The following is a 9,204-nucleotide window of genomic DNA, read 5'->3' as shown; positions in this document are numbered from 1 at the left end:
TGAGCACAACGATCTTTGAATTGTAAGCGTTGTCGCTTCATCCGCATTTTATTGGAATTTTATTAAAGTCGATAATCATTGGCTTTGTTTATTGTTATGATAATAATAAAGATTGCTTTTTAACTTGGATCCACCACATGTGTTCCGTACCGCGTCTCCATCCGATTTCCGTTGACAAAAAATTGTTGTACCTGTGGTAAGCGCAATGTACGATCATGGCTCACGTGTCCATAATACAATAATATCGATTCATTTGCGTGTGTAATGTACCTCTCTGCGGTGATGGCATTTTAATGTGCCAACCGCTTGAGTGGTCTTCAATCGATCGCATTTTAATAGAATTGGTTATATGGACCATATATTTGCGTTAACCTCTATAAGTAATATAGGCAACTTTTGGATGAATTTTTCTCTCTTTTTTTATTGTTGTTGGTATTGTAGGTGAGTGGGTTGCCTTTTACCGTAGATTTACCGTGAATTTAATAAAAAAAACTAAATCTCCAAATGCAAAATAACAATAATCATCGACAACGGCATGCGTACGCATGCTGATGAGAGAGACAGTCCGACTAAGATTATCGCTTATTCAGTGATTGTCTTTCTCCCTCTGTCCTTCTGCCCATTGAATAAAATCATATCGTAAAAATAATTTAATTAAATATAAATTTTGCAAGGTGACAATTTTTATGAATGCTTATCTTGCTCGAAACCCTCGATGATGACTAGGCGTGTTCGTGTGTATTATTGAATTGATGATGATGATACTTGTTTCAATATTTCCTGTGCACAAACCATTTCTGTTAACCGTTCGCCGTCACCGCCGTCTTAATCCCAACCATACGAAGATTTCATCAATTTGTGTGTTTGGCCAGTTCCATTATATCGATTTCAGCAGAAGATTGCTTGTTTTCCACATCGTCTAAAGTATGAATACCATTTTTATCGCTTTTTATTTGAATATTACTTTTTCAGTGCCGATGTTTATCTTTGAAATATGGATGATATTATGACTGTGTTTTTACTCTATAGTTTTCTTTCAAAAAGATAAAAAAAAAATTTCAACGAAGAACGCACAGCGATGAACAAGACATAAAAAGAAATCTGCTTATTAGAATATATTCATTATTGAATTTTTTTATGTTTTTCAGTAATCAAATTAGATGTATCGAACTAAATATTCTGTATATTGATGGTTTTTATTAGAGTTGATTGCCGACATTTCCATTTTTATATCGTATTAGATGAAATTATTGAGCGCTGGGAGTTAATCTCCCAACAACATAATCTAATATGCACTAACCAATTCAATATTGGTTTCATCTATTTTATAACCATAACAAAATTCATCATCATTTTCTGCATCCACTTATAATTTTCATACGGAAATATCATTGTTAGCATATTATTTTGGAGTTTAAGATTCAATTATTTAGCTAGACATCACATTATGGGACATATAATAATGATCATGTTCATAGTTTTTTTACGCTTAAAATTATTTCACAATCGGTCCATTTCAGCATCAAAATCGATCTTCCGAACAAAAAACGTAAATTGATTTGCGTGAATAATTTGAATTTAAATGAACACCTTTTGGGATAGATTTATACGATCGATAAAAGTAGTGTGGGCGAAATGGCCCGCACAACCATATTCGTTAATTTTATACACTCTTTTTTTTAATGTAATCGAAATAGATGATGGTGCAAGGTGCTTTCTTATGATTTTCTTAACTTTTCTTCTGTAATAACAAATAAAGCGATCACCTCACAATTGCGAAATAAAAAGATTCGTGTTATGTCATGAGTTCTGTGAAAATGTCATGTATTTCTTTTGCATCCTGTTCAGGAATGTGCCTTTAATTGATGATGAAAACATAGTTCATCGCAAAAAATGCAGTTAATTATAGTTTGAAGTAATTTTTGTGCATGGATTTTGAGATAGTAATGCGACATTTATCACTATAAAGCGTAATAAATCTGATGAAAACATACATACGAGAGAAGAATGTGCGAATGCAATGTTTTTGATGAGACTTTACCTGCGCGTACTGTAAAAAATGGCACATCAAAAGAAAATCATCTTCAACTTTACTTAAATGTTTTTCTGTTCACATTTTTTCTTCTTTCGTCAAAGATCGAAATCATTTTAAACATTTTCGCCGTTGCAATCAGTATTTTACATTCAGCAGTTCATACGGTGAGCTGTACATTGTCGTTGTCGTGTCATAGACAAACATTTTATGTAATAACGAATTAATAGCACCAACTCAATGGAATACATGGTAACTCTTTTGGATTGTTTCGTTCTTTGTTGAGTGCATCAATCGAAAATGCCACATTCACAGTCGAATGCGTTGAGAGATAAAAACAACAACAACAACAAACGGATTAAGGAGAACGCCATCATGGCCAAAAGAATGTAATACGAGAGTTGCTTTAAACATTGTGCAATTAAATTCCTGTGTCGTTGTTATTCGCACGAAACTTTTTAAACTTAAACCAAACGACAGTGCGCAATTTTTTATTCGTAAGGTACTGTATGTTGGATTTAGTATTGCAACTGGAGCAATTAATGTGGATTAAATCGAAATCGCCTTAACAGCACTGAATCTTGTGTGTGTGTGTGTGTGTGTTTGATGCAATTATTTCAATTATGATTTCATATCTACAGTTGAACATTAAATGTTATAACGAAGTGCGATGAACAGCAAATAATAATTCATTCTCTCTGAAAAATGGAAAGAATCCGAATGTGTATTAGCCGTAAAATTATGCTTGAAAAAAAAAATGGGAACATTCGTCTTTAAATGGGGCAATAGTTGTTTTTCGCAAATTCTACTTATTTCTTAACCGATTTATTTCATTTTCGCCTAGATGAAAAGATTGACTCTTTTTCTTCAAAAGATGCGAACGGCGCACACAACATGTATTGCTATAGCTTTGGGTCACCAAGTTGCTACTAGACTCATAAGCGTTTTTGTAACACACTCACCGAAAAGACCGACTCTCAACAATTATGTCTTTTTATTACGATAACGAAAGGTACATTAAAAAAAAATTCTTCAACCTGTTGTCGCCTAGGTTCGTTTCCAACGTCAAACCAAAAACAATTAAATATAATATAATTTATTTCTACACCAAAACGATTTCGGAGGTTAATGGCTAAACTAGTTGAGAGAAATCCATTTTGGCCACCGAAAAAAAGAAACTGTTTTGTACCAACCATAATGTTCAGGCTCTTCAATTTCAAACAATCTAAACGGAATGCGCATTTTACTCTCTGTTCAGTTTCCAGGTATCTTTGACTACAAAATATAAGGGCAATAAAATTTAAAATAATACAATAATAAAAACAAACACACAATCTGACGGAGTCCAAACAAATTAACAGAGAGAAAGAAGCTCATATAAAAAGCCATTACATTAGGTTTTCTCTTTGGCTGGTCCACACCTATTATCACATCACAAGCTGAGCTTAAGAGAAAGATGTGACAAGAGAATCACTGCGATGTGTGCAATACACATTCAAATTCACCTGAAATTTACCGAAAAAAAAAATATATCTCAAATTTATTTTCATAAAATGGGTGACAACACCAACAAAAATTTAACGAACATCAAAAAAGACAACAACTGACCCAGCAACAAATCGGCACAATCAAAAAAAATGTAATTATGCAAACCGAAAAAAATGTGAGGTCCATTTCAAAACATTACTCCGTTTGGGGAGAGACCTTTTCTTTGTTTCATGATGTTAAATCAGTTCAAATGTATGCAAATGGGACGGGCAAATGGTGAAGGGAAACTGCTCGATGGCCACGCTTATATTGAACATAATGTTAAGAATTTGTCACAATCGCAAGAAAAAACAAACTGTGTCTTGTTGTCAGCCATATGTAATGTGACTGTACGTATAATTAGTTATGTAAAAAGAGAAATAAAAAATTGGATATTCTTGATCTTTTATCTGTGGAAGCCAAATCTCCATAAATTCACATCAAAATAAGCACATTTCAACAAGCAACAAGTAGCCGAAAAACGCACACACAAGTGATTAACGAAGACAAATTGCAATTACAATACGATGCAAAATTGGCTAAAACTTTTGACTGACGACAACCGAAAAACCGTGTCTCACAATTGTCAACAATATATAACATTTTGCGCTTTTTTTGGCCACACCGACCATTTAACGCCAACCATGGATAACCAATAAATTCATTAACCAAAACTAAACTGAATGATAATTAACATATGTAAAAATGCGCAACGTGCGTTCTTTTCATTGTCAGTGTATATGTCGTTAAATCGACTTCATGTCCATTTATTTTGATGGTCGATTAATAATTCGCTTGCGATATGTGTACCTCCTGCTCGATGTATGTGTGTGTGTGCATATCTCTCTCCTTCTCGCTTTGAATGTTTTTTTATTTGCTGGTCGTTTTGTTTATGTTTGATTTTCAATTTATTCTTTTTCGGCTGTTTATGAGCTCGTTCCGATGTCGTTTTAAATTAATTTATAGGTTTTACCTTAAATTTATTAATGTTGCTTGGTCTCTTTCTTCTTTTTTTTTGTTTATTTCTTCGTGTTAACACATTCCAGTATGGTTCACAATGTGACTGCTGTCACACTCACCACAAAACCAATTCCTGTTAAATCTTGATCGTAAAAAAAGTATCAAATGATTAAATCGCTGTTTGGGATTCGATTGTCATAAAGAAATGTAACATTTGAATTCGAATTCAGGCGAAAGAGAGAGTTCTTGTTGATCCTCGTACTACTCATTAGTCATTTACGATCGTTCTTCATTTACTTGGGCAAAGCCCATTATTTTGATATAGTGGATCAATTTTGGACTATGCTTTGCGCTACCGCTTTGCTTCGATAGATTCATTTAAACCATTCGAAACCTCTCAGCGGCACTTTCAGAGTTCTCTAATTACTACCTTTTCAGCGAAGGTGTGATTTCAATCGAAAATCAAGCTACGACTTAAATGGAACGAGATTTTGATATGTTTTATTTAGAGAATTTATAGAGTGTTTCTATACTATGCGAAATGGACCATATCTACTCATTTGACATTCACTAACACCTGTATACCTTGCTGAAACGCCCCAAAAATTGTGTAGTTTTTGTTGCAAAGACAGGCTCTTTTTGTATTCGAATCACGTAATCCAATTAGCGTCAATAAAAAGACCTCAAACACACTTGTTCTCAGTTCTCAACCATCCATCATCGTAAAATGTTAACACTCTGCTCTCTTTTCATCATTTTTTTTTTCTCTCGCATAAAAAAAAGAATGTGACGCTATCACAAGACCAAAAAAATGGAAACAAATTACGAAAATAAAACGAACACAAAATTCTCGGTAGTGCACTTGTTGTATTATGTACTATTTTGTGAGATTTAAGATGAACTCATAATGCCATGTTTTTTTGTGGTTGGGAAAATGTATATATCGCAATCACAAACATCGTATTGCACTTGTTTGGCGTCCTCACACGCATCGTTTAACAAAAATAACATAGACTTTTTTTTTCTCAAGGAGCCACCGAGTGACGACAACAAAAAGTAGAATATAAAAAAAGAGAATAAAATGATGATGAGGTTCTCTCTCTCTCTCTGTGCGTTGTTTTTCGGATTACAGTTAATTAGACTTGAATAAATCATCAATCAGGTACATTCTTGGGAAAACGAGATTTAAGATTTGGGAATTATGTATATATGTTTTTCTTAAGGACACATCCAATTAAAATGAGGCACAGCATAAAAGTGGCTGTGATAACAAATAGGTCATTTAATTCTTTGGTGCCTCTTGTTTTCCACTCCATGCACTGATGTCGTGAGCAATTTACATTTCAACGGAATCTTTATGCAATCTTAATCTTTATCAATTTATTAATTGCAGTGACAACCAAATCGGCTACCGAAAACCCCACCAACCGAAGCCAATGCGAGATTGTGAGAGATACATTTATGAATTAATGAGTCATGAGCGTCGTGGAATTTGCCAACCATTTTATCGCATTAATAGCGACTTTTATGGGCTCACCACCAATCATGGGAACGCTTACTAATCAAGTACACATCAATTTTAATGTCTTTTCCACTGTGGAAAATAAGCGTTTAGAGTGAGAGACACGAGTACGCACTTCAATAATGGTGATATATTCCATCAGCCGTTAGACATTCGAAAGATATACATCATTTGATTCATCTTAAATTTGTTCAATGTTCATTTCGATGTTGCCATATGGAATTAAAAAAAAATGAAGAACGATACCTAAAATTGCCTGAGTAAGCGGCATTAGACGGAATCGAGTCAGTAACGTTTTTTATAGCTGTTTATTAATTTGACAAACAGTGATTTCTCTTCTTAATTTTCTCAAGAATTTGTGACTTGGGTTATACGAGATTTTCAGATATTTATCTATTTTAATGGTATGGATCGCGGTAGCCGAACGGACTCCTTTTAATACGATGAATCAGTTTCACCTTATAACCGGTACATTTGTCATTACCACACAAATTTATATATTTGCCATACAGAAGCGTTCGACTACAATTACTATCAATCTGGCCAAAAAAAAATCTATACGCGGTAACCGTTTGATTTGATTATTTTATTTTCTTCTTTCAAAAACGTTTGTCGGTGTTTTAATGATCAACAAGATAACAATAGATTTTTATCAATTTCCAAAGATTGAATGTGAATCTAACCGAAATGTTTCAACTTTGCCTGCTTTGCGTATATGAACTGACGATATTTAACACCGGCTTCTTTCAAAAACCTGTTGAAATTAAGTGATTAATAAAATTTGGCAAACCTAACTCTTTTTTTGTTCATAAAACAATAAATTCACATTTTAATTGGAACCGAAAATTCTTTTATTTGCTTCGGTGTTACCTGTAGAGGTTATTATTTTTTTAATAAAATATATTTCGTATTTTAACTTTTCTTCTTCTTTTTACTTTCCATCACATTTCTTCTTCTTCTATGGGAATGGCTAAAAATTCTATCTTTTCCTGAGAATCTCTTATTGGTATTGATAAGTGACTTCTGAAAATAGTCAGGTGTTCCATGAATTTTGGTTTCATTTATGACATTTTGTCATCATTCACAATTGTGGAAATTGACATTGATTCTCGAAGCTACATCGAAAGTCGATGCAAAAAAAAAAGTTTAACCGCAAAAACCTGTTAATGATGACAAATGGGTGGATATCCGATGCACGCGCAAGTAAACAAAGAAAAAAGTGGTTTGTGTGTACCTGTACATCTACAGTACAAAGTTATTCATTCAGCACAGTTTAATAGCTTCCTTTGACGGGATATTGATAATTTCTGTTATTTGCTACTGTTTTTTTTCTTCTTATTCTTCCCCTGCTCAATTTGAATATATGCATTAGGTGCATTGTGCAACGAGAGATAAGTAGATAAAAGAGAGAATGAGTGAAGTAAGTGTTCGCTGTCCGCAGACAAAACGGAACGTACACAAGCCTAAAATGGTAAATATTCTTGAATCCGATTAAAACGGCACATTTAAGAAACAGGAAAGAGCCGATGATTAAACGACGCGCACAACAGAGCGCGTTCAGAAAAAAAGTCTACGGCAGTCAATCATTCAATGTGCAAATATTGAAGTGAGCGAAATAAAAAAAAAAAACAAGGCAACAAGCAGTGAATTGTGCCTTAAACGGTTGCATAGTGGCGTTAACAAGTTGTAATAACCATATTTCTTAATTGTGCTGTTTTAACGGTAGCTATCGATATCACAGTAGTGCAGATGAGCAGAAAAAAAACAGAAGTAAACAGGAAAGAAGTTCAGGAAGAATCAAAAACAGAACTTAACGTTTGATCGAGTACGATTTGCTTATATAGATTATTATAACCAGAGTCGAGATGTGTGTATAAAATTTGTATCATGGTTTGAATGTTGTGCCCGTGCCTTTGCACGCTCTCGCAACGCCAATGACAGCAGATTCTTTAAATCATTTATGTGTCTTCTTGAGCACACATTTCTATACTTTATTAATGGTCGTATGCCAAACGAGTGACACGGTCATTTTAGCTGACGGTTCAAATTTAGTTGACCATCATGGTGCTGTGATTGTATCATTCTCATTCTCTTCATGTCTTCCTCCGCTCTGTCGCTTGTGCATGAATATTTATGTCTTCGAATTCAAGTAATAACATGACTTAATCGCACCTAAAGCACACTCGGTATCGAAAGCAATCGAATAAGATCATCAATTTTTATTGCACATTGACTCTATCGGTGCATAATAATCAGTATAAACATTTTGCTGGCTCGACTGACTGTGTTGATTGTATGGGTATATAGTATGTGTCATGTCTAATGGAAAAAGGGAACTTGTTTTCAAGGAAGCCAATCACACTTTTTTCTCATACACTTTACTTTGATTATTATTATATTCTTTTCTGCAGGTTATCTGCTTGATTTTCTCTCTTTTTTCTTTCTCTTCTGTGTATATCGCTCTATCCGTTGTTGATCAAGTGTTGTAAATGCATCGCACAACAACATTTTATACAGCGTCAAAATATTTCAAGCGTTTTATCTTTCGTTCGATGGTCGTGCGTGTACAACGTTTGCTTCTGATTCATTAATACTTCGTTGTTTTTGTCTTGAAAGCCGTATCGATTGCCACTTTTTCATTCGTAGTGCGCTTAAATGCATGTATATATTCGATGCTTGTCTTCGATTTCCATAACATTTCTTCTTTTTACATCAATTTCATTCATACATCGGCCACCTATTGCAGATGATGAACATGCCTCGTGAATATGTTCACGCTATTTGTAACACATTTTTTGTATTTTTTTTATCGATTATTTTCATCTTTATATGAGAAATAAACGACGGCGAAATCGGACATTTTTTTTCCTCCGCATCTCTCCTACTGCATCGCATTCTTTTCACTTTTTTTTTCTTCTGTCTCTCATCTCACTCAGTCGTAATTCGATTTGTATTTGATTGATGAATTTATTTTTGTGGCATAACCGTTCCACAATCGGTGTGCAGCACCTGAACGACCAAGCTATTAGCAGTAATAAATAAAATGAAAGTCTCCGGATAATAAATTGTTCGTTAATATCGTCGGTATGTGTGCAAGACTTGTCACAAACAAGAAAATTAAACAAATATACAACATTGATCGCGTGCTTAATTGACTGTGCGG

This window comes from Contarinia nasturtii, unplaced genomic scaffold (genome assembly GCF_009176525.2).
Source record: "Contarinia nasturtii isolate CC-2019 unplaced genomic scaffold, AAFC_CNas_1.1 Cnas_scaffold_350, whole genome shotgun sequence".
In the NCBI taxonomy this organism is placed as follows: Eukaryota; Metazoa; Arthropoda; class Insecta; order Diptera; family Cecidomyiidae; genus Contarinia; species Contarinia nasturtii.
Note: the sequence above shows the minus strand (reverse complement) of the source record.